General features: G+C 51.0%; 2 protein-coding genes across 2 annotated transcripts in view; both read right to left on the reverse strand.

The window, feature by feature from the left end:
- The window catches only part of inpp5ka (inositol polyphosphate-5-phosphatase Ka), a 29775-nt gene extending 25358 nt beyond the window's left edge, over positions 1-4417 (reverse strand). Inside the window, exon 1 of the mRNA XM_060847749.1 lies at positions 4257-4417. The gene's annotated coding sequence lies outside the window, so the exon portion shown is untranslated. The remainder of the gene's footprint in view (positions 1-4256) is intronic.
- Positions 4418-11943: 7526 nt separating this feature from the next.
- The window catches only part of pitpnaa (phosphatidylinositol transfer protein, alpha a), a 64251-nt gene continuing 61854 nt past the window's right edge, over positions 11944-14340 (reverse strand). Inside the window, exon 12 of the mRNA XM_060847722.1 lies at positions 11944-12945. The gene's annotated coding sequence lies outside the window, so the exon portion shown is untranslated. The remainder of the gene's footprint in view (positions 12946-14340) is intronic.

A 14340-nucleotide genomic window follows, 5' to 3' on the forward strand; every position in this document is an offset into this window, starting at 1 on the left:
GACAGACAGACAATCTCAATGACGACTGTGGCCAGTGGGTAACAACTCCTGAGAAAGCTGAGGTAAGCACCTGCCTGTCAGAGACTCGCTGGCTCACTGTTAGCGTAAACAGTTCAACTTCCTTTTGGAAAGGAGGAGGATGTTGCTTTTGACCTTGACTTTAACAGAGTTCACCGTTAAAGATTCCATATGTTGGGTGTATCCAATGTGGTGACTCTGCCTGTCCATTAGCATACACACACCCTCCACCCCACTGGTGTACAAGGAATGAAGTGTTTTATTGTTTAAATTAAAAACTTACTCACTCAGTGGATCAATCCTTGAGGAACAAGTAGTTATTAGATTTGATTCCCTACAGTGTGGAAACAGGCCATTTGGCCCAACAAGTCCACACTGACCCACCAAAGAGAAACCCACCCAGTCCCATTTCCCCTGACTAATGGACCCAACACGATGCACCATTTAGCATGGCTAATACAATAGGCCTGCTCATGTTTTTTGGGACTGTGGGAGGAAACCGCAGCACCCGGAGAAAACCCACACAGACACGGGGAGAATGTGTAAACTCCACACAGACAGTCAGCTGAGGTGGGGATCAAACCCAGGACCCTGGTGCTTTGAGGCAGCAGTGCTAACCACTGAGCCATCTCGAAGGTTATCATTTCACATATTCCTTAGAAACTTTCCTATTCACTGAAATGTAACTTGCCCCAAATGTCAGCAAAGTTCAGCTTCTGTTTTGAGGGACAGCCGCAGAGTGCCTGCTCTGGAGACAGCTCTCACCTCACACTCAGAGTTCAGGGTCCCAAACTGATTTCAGAGTTCAACAGCCCTAGGTGGACACATCAATGCAGTACCAAGTGAGCATTTCCTCCACACAGCTCCTGAAAAATGTGGCGCTCCCTCAGCGCTGACCCTCCGACAGTGCGGCGCTCCCTCAGCACTGACCCTCCGACAGTGCCCACTCCCTCAGCACTGACCCTCCGACAGTGCGGCGCTCCCTCAGCACTGACCCTCCGACAGTGCGGCGCTCCCTCAGCACTGACCCTCCGACAGTGCGGCGCTCCCTCAGCACTGACCCTCCGACAGTGCCCACTCCCTCAGCACTGACCCTCCGACAGTGCGGCGCTCCCTCAGCACTGACCCTCCGACAGTGCCCACTCCCTCAGCACTGACCCTCCGACAGTGCCCACTCCCTCAGCACTGACCCTCCGACAGTGCCCACTCCCTCAGCACTGACCCTCCCTCAGCGCTGCTCTTTGCCAGCTGTGGCAGGTTTACTCACTGAGCCACGAGTGACAGAACTTCCGGGTCACAATCCTGGCATGTGCCTGTACCACACGGATGCTGACAAGATCCATGGAGAATGGAAACAGGAGGCCATTCAGCCCTATGAGTCTATGCTGTCATTCTACCAATGAGTCACAGACTCAGTGCCGTTGCACTGTCATGTCCGGGGCTCTGATGCAGATTTCTGGGAAAAGGCCTTCCCTGAGTGGGTGACCCAGTCTGCAAGGATTACAGTGACTCACAAAGTCATCTCACCATTACTGTCTCAAAGACCCTGAGGGATAGGACTGCTCTACAATTCAGATCCATCAGAGCGCGTGTGTGTGTGTGTGTGTGTGTGTGTGTGTGTGTGTGTGTGCGCGCGCGCACACGTCTGGTGGGCTGTGTGAAGTAGTGGCAGAATGTTGGAATTTTCAGGCACTGTCCTTGCTTTCTGGGCTTTCACCCACAGCCCCCCACCCCAACCACCACACACACCACAGCCAGGGACACAGTAACACACCCACACACACACACTGCAGCATGGGACACAGGAGCACACCCACACACACACCCAGCAGCCTGGGACACAGTAACACACCCACACACACACCCAGCAGCCTGGGACACAGTAACACACCCACACACACACCCAGCAGCCTCGGACACAGTAACACACCCACACTGCAGCCTGGGACACAGTAACACACCCACACACATCCCCCCCCACACACCGCAGCCAGGGACACAGTAACACACACACACACTGCAGCCTGGGACACAGTAACACACACACACACTGCAGCCCACAGCCTGGGACACCGTAACACACACACACACCCCCCCACACACACCGCAGCCAGGGACACAGTAACACACACACACACACTGCAGCGTGGGACGCAGTAACACACACCCACACACACACGCCTCCCCCTGCAGAACCACTCTCTGTATCAGTTGTGAATCCTTTGATTGCTCAAACATCGGTTTATTATCCCATGACATTCCACATCCAAGGGAATACAAATCAAGCCTTTGAGGGCTGCCCTTGGCCCAATCTCACTCTGATGAATCAGAGTCCCCTCCCTGAACGGTGCTGCAATGGGTTCACCAGTTCCTCTGGCCCCAAGTACATTCACCCGGGGAGGAAGTCAATGTGGTCACAGTCATTCTGCAAAAATTATTTCCGATTAAGAAAAGAAACAAGTCTGACAGATTAACGATATGCAAATTAAACAGATGAATTAACTTTCAAAACAAGAATCCAACTTTAGCATTGAACCATTAGCACAGTGCAGAGGGAGCTTTACTCTGTATCCAACCCCGTGCTGTCCCTGTCCTGGGAGGGTTGGATGGGGACAGTGTAGAGGGAGCTTTACTCTGTATCCAACCCCGTGCTGTCCCTGTCCTGGGAGGGTTGGATGGGGACAGTGTAGAGGGAGCTTTACTCTGTATCCAACCCCGTGCTGTCCCTGTCCTGGGAATGTTGGATGGGGAGCAGTGTAGGAAATATGAAATCTGATTTGTGCACAGTAAACTCTCACTCATGGGAATATGATGCTGAGTAGGGTGTGTTTGGAATGCAACCTTGGCTCCCTCCTGGACATTGGTCAGACATCATGGATAGATAACTCCAACTTCAAAACAGCAACCGTTCGATTTTTCACCCTCAGAGGGGAAATGGAGGCCTTGCATGACAGTCTCACTGACCGCGAGCAGGATGGGACCCTGCACTGGGGCACTCGGCCTGTGCTGATGCTTCCTGTACCTTCATTACTCCAGCAACTGGAAGCTTCCTAGAAATATACAGCTAATTGCATTTATATAGCACCTTCCACTTAATAGACACAGAGAAAATGGACCCTGAGCCACATCAAAGGGTATTTAGCCAGGTGAGTGAAGGGTTGGCCAATGAATTGGAGGGGTTTAGGGAATTCCAGAGGGTGGTATCCAGGACAGCTAGCCACAATTTGAGGATTGAAGGGAAATGGGAACATTGTGTTAGACTTTGGGGCAAACCCATTTGAAATGGGAGTTGTCGTCTGGGAGTAATGTAGGTGAGAGAGTACAGGGGTGACAGCTGAAAGGGTCTTAACTAACGCATGGCCTACCAAGTGTTAAATGAGCTGAATCTTCTGGGGAGGGGGAAAGAGGGTGAGGACATTGCTGGGATATTTGACAGTGGGAACAGGCACCTAGTGCTCAGTGTGGTCATTCTCTCCTCCAGTCCTCAGACCCCGGGCTTGGTGAGGCAGACTTGATGGGCTGAATGGCCTCCGCTTCCTCCTGACGCCCTCCCTCCCGCAGCAGCCCTGGCCCAGAGGGCTGGAGATTTGGGTGGGTGTGACATTGACACCTCTCACAACCCCCAGCCTGGCCCGGGGGTGATGCTGCAGTGATCCCCACAGAGGGAGGGAGAGAGAGTGTGCACGTGAGGGAGATGGAGGGAGGGAGATGGAGGGAGGGAGGGGGGAGATGGAGGGAGGAGGCGGGGGGGGAGATGGAGGGAGGAGGCGGGGGGGGAGATGGAGGGAGGAGGCGGGGGGGGAGATGGAGGGAGGAGGCGGGTGGGAGATGGAGGGAGGGGGAGATGGAGGGAGGGAGGGGGGAGATGGAGGGAGGGAGGGGGGAGATGGAGGGAGGAGGCGGGGGGGGAGATGGAGGGAGGAGGCGGGGGGATGGAGGGATGGAGGGAGGGAGGGGGAGATGGAGGGAGGGAGAGATGGAGAGATGGAGGGAGGGAGAGATGGAGGGAGGGAGGGAGGGAGGGGGAGATGGAGGGAGGGAGGGAGGGAGGGGGAGATGGAGGGAGGGAGGGAGGGAGGGGGAGATGGAGGGAGGGAGGGAGGGAGGGGGATACAAACTGAAACTGATCGGCAACAAAGTAACTCAAACGGACACAAATCTCCCAGAAACTGATACAAAGTAACAAGGGGATGGATACATTGGCCGGGGGCCGGGGGCCGGGGCCGGGAGGGTGTTACCTGCTGCTCCGGCTCCTCTCCGGTTCACCGCCCCCCGGGGCCAGTCCCGGAGCCGCAGACGGAGACGGAGAGACGGGGGAGAGGGGGCGGTTCTTAAAGGGATCCCCCGCTCGGAGCCTTAAAGGGGCGCAGCCGCCGCCGGATCTTTATTCCTCTTTGTTGTGACCGCGGGAGGCTGATGGTGATTGGCTGAATGAGGTCACATGACCCCACTCAGCCAATCAACCCTGAGGTCTGACCAATCAAACGCGATCGCGGCCGGGGCTGGCCGCTGGAGTTGGGATGGAGTGGGTAGTGTCCGTGACTCAGAGCCAGATGGTGACCGAGGAGGAAAATATCTCAAACTGACCCTCCCTGTTCCACAGCCATCCCCCTCACACCCCCCACACATCCCCCCCACACCTCCCCTCACATCCCCCCCACACACCCCCTCACCCCCTCCCTCACATCCCCCCCACACCTCCCCTCACATCCCCCTCACACCCCCCCACATCCCCCTCACCCCTCCCTCACATCCCCCTCACATCCCCCTCACCCCTCCCTCACATCCCCCTCACCCCCCCCCACATCCCCCTCACACCCCCCCACATCCCCCTCACCCCTCCCTCACATCCCCCTCACCCCTCCCTCACATCCCCCTCACCCCTCCCTCACATCCCCCTCACCCCTCCCTCACACCCCCCCACATCCCCCCACATCCCCCTCACCCCTCCCTCACATCCCCCTCACCCCTCCCTCACATCCCCCTCACCCCTCCCTCACACCCCCCCACATCCCCCTCACCCCTCCCTCACATCTCCCCCACCCCTCCCTCACACCCCCCCACATCCCCCTCACCCCTCCCTCACATCTCCCCCACACCTCCCTCACATCCCCCTCACCCCTCCCTCACATCCTCCCCACACCCCCCACACACCCCCCCCACACCTCCCTCACATCCCCCCCACACCTCCCTCACATTCCCCTCACACCCCTCTCTCATCCCCCTCACACCCCCCACACACCCCCAGCCCCAGCCCCTGACCCAATACCCAACAACAGGCAGCTACCCTCCAGAAACTCCCAGCCGCTCCTGTACCCCAACAGAGTTTTGGATCAGTTCAAATTCCCCCCAGATTAAACATTGGGAAGACTAAAGCCCAGTGGATCTCCTTGTCTGTCAGGGTGGTAAAGACAGAAACCCTCATACTATGTATGTCACAGTCAGAGTGGACACTTATAATACCAAGGTCAGGGGCCAAGTGCTGAAAAAATGAGATTAAAATAATTAGGTGGCTGTTTTGACCATAGCGTCAGAGACGTACAGCACTGAAAAAGACCCTTCAGTCTAACTCATTATTAAATATTAGATTACTTACAGTGTGGAAACAGGCCCTTCGGCCCAACAAGTCCACACCGACCCGCCGAAGTGCAACCCATCCATACCCCTACATTTACCATTTCACCTAATACTATGGGCAATTCACCTGACCCGCACATCTTTGGACTGTGGGAGGAAACCGGAGCACCCGGAGGAAACCCACACAGACACGGGGAGAACGTGCAAACTCCACACAGACAGTCGCCTGAGGCAGGAATTGAACCGGGTCCCTGGTGCTGGGAGGCAGCAGTACTAACCACTGTGCCACCGTGCCGATCAGATATCCAAAATTAATCTAGTCCCATTTGCCAGCACTTAGCCCATATCCTTGTAAACCCTTCTTATTCATATACCCAAACAGATGCCTTTTAAATGTTGTCATTGTACCAGCCTCCACTACTTCCTCTGGCAGCTCATTCCATACACGCACCACCCTCTGTGTGAAAAAGTTGCCCCTTTGATCCCTTTTCAATCTTTTCCCTCACCCTAAATCTAAACCCTGTAGTTTTGGACGTCACCACTCTGGTTTATTTACCCTATCCATGCCCCTCATGATTTTATAAACCTCTATAAGGTCACCCCTCAGCCTCCGACGCTCCGGGGAAAACAGCCCCAGCCTGTTCAGCCTCTCCCTATAGCTCAAATCCTCCAACCCTGGCAACATCCTTGTAAATCTTTTCTGAACCCTTTCAAGTTTCACAATATCCTTCTGATAGGTAGGAGACCAGAATTGCACACAGTGTTCCAACAGTGGCCTAACCAATGTCCTGTACATCCTCCTAACTGACCTCCCAACTCCTGTACTCAATACTCTGACCAATAAAGGCATGCACACCAAATGCTTTCTTCATTATCCTATCTAGCTGTGACCAGTGCAGACACAATGGACAACAGAGCCCCTTTCTATGGCTCTCTATAACTATGGTGACACTAAAAATGGCATAAATTTCATTCCCTAGATACCAACACGGTGTGAGGCAGCATAGTTGCTCAGTGGTTAGCACTGCTGCCTCATAGCGCTAGGGACTCGGGTTTGATTCCAGCCTTGGGCAACTGTCTGTGCGGAACTCACTGTGTGGAGTTTGCACATTCTCCCCGTGTCTGCGTGGGTTTCCTCCGGGTGTTCCAGTTTCCTCCCCCAGTCCAAAGATGTGCAGGTCAGGTGAATTGGCCATGCTAAATTGCCTGTAGCATTAGGTGCATTAGTCAGAGGGAAATGGGTCTGGGTGGGTTACTCTTCGGAGGGTCGGTGTGGACTGGTTGGGCCGAAGGGCCTGTTTCCACACTGTAGGGAATCTAATCTAATCTAATCTAAAACCCAGTCCCTATACCCAGTGATGGGAAAAGGTTGAGGTACAAGCTGATTATTCACTGTGAGTTTCACATTTGATTTTGAGCTGCTCTGCTGAGTCGCTTCACCAGCTCCCAATTCCCTCCACAGTCCAATTGCCCGACTCCCCTCTGTCCCTATGGAGTTGCTGCTGAAACCCTCATACAGGTGTTTGTTACCTTCAGACACTACCTTTCCAGCATACCCAAGCAGTGATAGAAATCAGAGCTTCACCAATAGCCTGGTGTTGTTCTAATCCTCACTTACGTCAAGTCCCACTCTCCCACGGTGATCAACGATCATCATGTGGCTTCCAGACCAGAAACAGCTCAGCTTCGAAACGATCATCCTGCTTTTCAAATCCCAGCGTGGCCTCACCCCTCTCTCATTTGTAACTTCCTGCCAACTTAGAGATTTCTACATTTGTCCAGTTTGGGTCTCCTGTGCATTGTCTATTCTTATCACTCCACCATCGGTGCCTGGCCCTCCAACTGCAGAACTGTCTCCCAAAACATCCCTCCTTTTCCTTTACTTAATCTGTCTCTCAAATTCAACCCCTTTGAGCAAGAGTTTGGTCACATCGTCTGGTGGTTAAAGCACAGCAGGTCAGGCAGCATCCAAGGAACAGGAAATTCGACGTTTCGGGCCAGAGCCCTTCTTTCCTGTCCCTTGGATGCTGCCTGACCTGCTGTGCTTTAACCAGCAACACATTTTCAGCTCTGATCTCCAGCACCTGCAGACCTCACTTTTTACTCACATCGTCTGGTAGCTCATAACCCACCGACACATTTGGATCAACAGTGCTGCTGGTTCAGTGCATCCTGGAACCACACCAGGGCATGGGCCTGAACACAGCTTTTGAGGTTTACATTAAAGGCACTATACAAATGTAAACTGCTGGATACTATTGCACTGGCACTGAGTGGAGGTGGAGTTCAGAGTGTGAACCTGTCACTGAGCCAGAGTCTTAGGAACCTGGAATGAGGGGTAAGGTCCACGGCAAACAATCAAGACACAGTCCTTTCTCTTCCCAGACCCAGATATCAAAGACAGAACGGAGGACCTTACCTGTAGCTCAATAGGAACAACACTCACCTTTTTAACCACCAGCCTGTGGATTCAACCCTTACCGCAGCCTGTGGATTCAACCCTTACCGCAGCCTGTGGATTCAACCCTTACCGCAGACTTGGGTATCCAATAAAGCAAAGAATGACGGACGCTGAAAATCTGAAACAAAAGTAGAAGTTGCTGGAGAAACTCAGCAGGTCTGGCAGTATCAGTAGAGGAAGCAGAGTTAGTGTGAGCAATCAACTCTGCATCCCTCTGATACTGGCTTCTTGTCCATCCTGGGGTTTCATCACTAGACTTCTGGAGGGTGGGGTCACTGGGACCAAAACAGTAACTCTGCTTTCTCTCCACAGACGCTGCCAGGCTTGCTGAGTTTCTCCAACAAGTCTGGTGTTTGAGTACACAATCCAGGCCCGTGCCCTGGTGTGGTTCCAGGATGCACTGAACCAGCAGACAGCCAATATTGAGGGAGGTTGCACTGTCAAAGGCATGGTCTCTCAATGACGCACAAACCCTCTCCACTCAAATGGATTTAAAGTCATTATTTTGAAGAGCAGGTGAGTTTGCCCCAGTAACCTGGCCAATATTTTTCCCTGAATTAACATCAGAAGCAGGAACACCACCTGGTCAGTGTCTGACTGGGCTTTGAGAGCTTGCTGAGTGTCATTTGGCTGATACAGCTCTGAGCACGAAGACAGTAAATACTTGATCATAAACAGAAATGGTTTCAGATAGAATCACAGATGTACAGCACGGAAACAGACCCTTCGGTCCAGATATCCCAACCTAATCTAGTCCCACCTGCCAGCACCCGGCCCATATCCCTCCAAACCCTTCCTATTCAAATACCCATCCACAATGTGGAGGGTCTACAAACTGCTTCTAGAATTTTCCACCAAACAGCTCCTTAGGCTTCAATGAAATTCAACAAGGCTCAGCATTTTTCAACCCAGCCTACTGTTTTGGGTGGAAGGGTGTGGAGGTGGTGGTGACGTCAAGAGTGGGCTACATTAGATGGTGGCATTCCGGGGCTTGGGGGGAAATGTAAAATTGAATTGGAATATTGCCCTGACCGTCCAAAAATGTGCAGGCTGGTGGATTGGCCATGGAAATCAGGTCACGGATAGGGTGGGGGCATTGGGTTTAGGGGGAAGAATGCTCTTTGGAGAGTCAGTGCAGACTTGATGGGCTGAATGGCCTCTTTTCGTACTGTACGGATTCTACGATTTGAAGGTTGATGCAAATTCCTATTGGTCCTTGGGCAATTCTAGTGCGCAAACAGAGCCAATGATTTGTGAAACCGAGCCTGATTTCTGAGAGAGATACACTCCAAGGACAGGTTAGAGGTGGCAGCGAGTGACACCTATATCCCAGCCAATCTTGGCAAAGATTTGACAGGGTAGGTACAGAGAAACCAGATGTCACCCCTTCCACAACTAACAGGAAGTAGATGTAGGTGCAGTTACAACATTTAAAATAAAATTTAGACAGGTACTTCAATAGGAAAGGTTTAGAAGGACATACACAGGCAAGTGGGACTAGTTTAGTTTGGGGAACTGGGTCAGCATGGACGAGTTGGACTGAAGGGTCTGTTTCTGTATTGTATGACTCTGAGACTCCATTAAACAAAGTTAACATTTCAAATCCAACGACATCCAGTTGTGGTGAAGTCACTGAACTCCTGTTAACTCTGTTTTCGTCCCACCAATGCTGTTACATTTAGATGAGATTAGATTCTCCACAGTGTGGAAATAGGCCCTTCGGCCCATCAAGTCCACATAGAACCTCCGAAGAGTAACCCACCCACACCCATTGCCCCTGCCCAATATTTACTTGCTGAGTTTCAGCAGCAATTTCAGTTTTTGTTGTAAGACTCAGCCATGGTGTACAATCTGGAGTCACATGTAGGTCAGACCAGTCGAGAACAGCAGAATTCCTTCATTAAAAGCATATCAACGAACCAGGGTTTTTTTTTTAAAAGGAAGAAGAATTGGTGATAGTTTCGGATTTAATTGAATCACACCAACTATTGACGTGAGATTTAAACCCTTTAAGGGTTTGCCTCGATCTTTTCCCCACACTTTTACGAACCATCGTTCATCTCATTGCTCTGCCTACACAACGTGCTTACTCTCCTCAAGTTCTGAGAGCTGGCAAATAGATGGCCACTGCCTAAAGTCTCCTGGTTAGAGTGTACACGGAGTTGCCAGGAAGGGATTAGTTGCTACTCTGACATTGGTCACATTGTGTGTGTGTCTGCACGCGCGAGTGCGCGTGTGAACAGACTGCAGCCTGGGACACAGTAACACACACACACACACACACACACACACACAGCAGCCTGGGACACAGTAACGTCACACACACACACAGCAGTCTGGGACACAGTAACGTCTCTCACACACACACACACACACAGACTGCAGCCCTGGGACACAGTAACGTAACACACACACACAGCAGTCTGGGACACAGTAACGTAACACACACACACACAGCAGTCTGGGACACAGTAACGTAACACACACACACAGCAGTCTGGGACACAGTAACGTAACACACACACACACACACACAAGCAGTCTGGGACACAGTAACGTAACACACACACACACACACAGCAGTCTGGGACACAGTAACGTAACACACACACACACACACACACAGCAGTCTGGGACACAGTAACGTAACACACACACACACACACACACACACACAGCAGTCTGGGACACAGTAACGTAACACACACACACACACACACACACACACAGCAGTCTGGGACACAGTAACGTAACACACACACACACACACAGCAGTCTGGGACACAGTAACGTAACACACACACACACACACAGCAGTCTGGGACACAGTAACGTAACACACACACACACACACAGCAGTCTGGGACACAGTAACGTAACACACACACACACACAGCAGTCTGGGACACAGTAACGTAACACACACACACACACAGCAGTCTGGGACACAGTAACGTAACACACACACACAGCAGTCTGGGACACAGTAACGTAACACACACACACACACACACACACACACAGCAGTCTGGGACACAGTAACGTAACACACACACACACACAGCAGTCTGGGACACAGTAACGTAACACACACACACACACACAGCAGTCTGGGACACAGTAACGTAACACACACACACACACACAGCAGTCTGGGACACAGCAACGTAACACACACACACACAGTAACGTAACACACACACACAGTAACGTAACACACACACACAGTAACGTAACACACACACACACAGTAACGTAACACACACACACACAGTAACGTAACACACACACACACACAGTAACGTAACACACACACACACAGTAACGTAACACACACACACACAGTAACGTAACACACACACACACAGTAACGTAACACACACACACACACACAGTAACGTAACACACACACACAGTAACGTAACACACACACAGTAACGTAACACACACACAGTAACGTAACACACACACACAGTAACGTAACACACACACACACACAGTAACGTAACACACACACACACACAGTAACGTAACACACACACACAGTAACGTAACACACACACACACAGTAACGTAACACACACACACACAGTAACGTAACACACACACACACACACAGTAACGTAACACACACACACACACAGTAACGTAACACACACACACACACACAGTAACGTAACACACACACACACATAGTAACGTAACACACACACACACATAGTAACGTAACACACACACACACACACACACAGTAACGTAACACACACACACACACACCAGTCTGGGACACAGTAACGTAACACACACACACACACACACACACACAGCAGTCTGGGACACAGTAACGTCTCTCACACACACACAGACAGACAAAGAGACGGTTCAGGTGCTATTGGAATTTTTTTATTATTGCGTGAGTGAAACAATTAAAAAAAATAAGTGACATTTTCTTCAAGATGACTATGAGAGAGGAGAAGAATACTGATTAAGAGAGGGATGCAGAATGTGCATGAAATAAACAGCACAGGGGGAACTAAGCCAGGACGAGGTGGGGTGGGGTGGGGGACAGTGGGTCGGTAAAAGGGAGATATGTTACTGAATCTCAGTCCTGAGGTGAGCTCCTGTGCTCTGGGCAATTTGTATCCAGCTATCAGCAGCACGATTAAAATCAAACAGGCTAACACATCCTCATGTCTGTTACAACAGGGAGCAGCTTTCAATGGAGTTAAAGCCCCTCTCACAATGACAGATGCCCCATAAAAACAAGTCGGGATTCCCATCATTGACATCAGTAGAGCCACGCTGAGCAAAGCTTTTCTGACCTCTCAGGAGGAGGGGAATGGGAGCAGGACATGGACTCTTTACCCCACTCCTCCAGACTCCCAGCCCCACATTTCATTTCTTCACTGATCTTCCTGTGCTCTTGGAGACCACGGAATGCAGTCGCGCTCCCGGAGAGATGGGGGCATCTTATTGCACTTTAAGACAACCGAATAACTTAATGATTCTCTATAAATTAACAATTAGTGGGTTATAGTGACATGACTGGAAATGATTAATAACAGAACAGCACATAATGGCTACTTGCTGGGATAGATCAGATTGGTCACCATCTATTAACCACAATCAGGTTTTGGTCCAGACACACAGTATATCATTAACAGGTACAGCACACAGCAAACCCTAACACTCAATATACTCTGCATGGGATTAAATTTAGTGCTCTGTTTTAAATTTCTCTGTCTGCTCACAATCAATTTCTTTTAGAAACACCGGAGGCTTGGTTAGAAATCATCCTGTAAATGAGGTGACGGGGATGGTTTACTCGGCGAACAGAGACTTCTCTCATTGGCTGGGGTGTTGAAGCCTTGGACGCAGTCTTCGAGAAGCTTCACAAAAAAAGAACAAAATTCCAGTCAATTTCAGCTTAAACCTTTCAGTTACACAGAGAGAGACAGCCCCTTCAGGAACTGTGTCCCAGTGAGAGTCAGTCCCTTCAGGAACTGTGTCCCGGTGAGAGACAGCATCCCAGTGAGAGGCAGCACCTTCGGGAGCTGTATCCCAGTGAGAGACAGCACCTTCAGGAACTGTATCCCAGTGAGACACAGCACCTTCAGGAACTGTATCCCAGTGAGAGTCAGCTCCTTCAGGAACTGTGTCCCAGTGAGAGACAGCCCCTTCAAGAACTGTATCCCAGTGAGAGACAGCCCCTTCAGGAACTGTATCCAGTTCTCTCTCACTGAGTTTTGTACAGCTGCAGCATGACCTCATGGCTCCAAAACTCAATCCCTCTCCCAATAAAAGGTAGCACGCCAACCCTATCAACTTGGATGGTAACTTTCAAGGATCTATGTACATGGAGACCGAGATCTTTAAGGGCGGCACGGTGGCACAGTGGTTAGCACTGCTGCCTCACAGCGCCTGTAGACCTGGGTTCAATTCCCGACTCAGGCGACTAGCTGTGTGGAGTTTGCACGTTCTCCCCGTGTCTGCGTGGGTTTCCTCTGGGTGCTCGTTTCCTCCCACAGTCCAAAGATGTGCGGGTCAGGTGAATTGGCCATGCTAAATTGCCCGTAGTGTTAGGTAAGGGGTAAATGTAGGGGTATGGGTGGGTTGCGCTTCGGCGGGTCGGTGTGGACTTGTTGGGCCAAAGGGCCTGTTTCCACACTAAGTCTAATCTAATCTAATCTTTCTGTTCATCTACACTATCAAGAATCTCATCCAGTTATTCCTGTTGCTCCTTCCAAAGTGAATCACCACACTTTTCCGCATTAACCTCCATTTGTCACCTCTCAGCCCAGCTCTGCAGCTTATCTATGTCCCTCTGTAACCTGCAACATCCTTTGTCACTATCCACAACTCCACTGACCTTAGTGTTGTCTGCAAATTTACTAACCCACCCTTGGGTACATGGATACGCCAACATCTCCAAGGTCCTCCCTAAGCCCCTCCCCATCCTGACTTGGAAACATATCACCATTCCTTCACTGTCACTGGGTCAAAATCCTGGAAAATTCCCTCTCCCTAACAGCACTCTGGGTTTACCGACATCCTGAGGTCAGGGCAGTGGTTAAAGGCAGCAGCTCACCAATTAGGGATGGGGAGTAAACTCTGCACCAGCCAGATCACCCACATCCAGGAACAATCTTTTTTTAAAAAATTTGCTCCGACTTCTACTCTGTACCATGGAAACCCAGAGGCTCCAACTCGGTGGCAGAGAATATATACTGTAAAGGATCCCACTGACTAAATACCCCAACTAACCAGGACCTGGTGTGGACACA

The sequence above is a fragment of the Hemiscyllium ocellatum genome, chromosome 31, assembly GCF_020745735.1.
Source record: "Hemiscyllium ocellatum isolate sHemOce1 chromosome 31, sHemOce1.pat.X.cur, whole genome shotgun sequence".
Taxonomy (NCBI): domain Eukaryota; kingdom Metazoa; phylum Chordata; class Chondrichthyes; order Orectolobiformes; family Hemiscylliidae; genus Hemiscyllium; species Hemiscyllium ocellatum.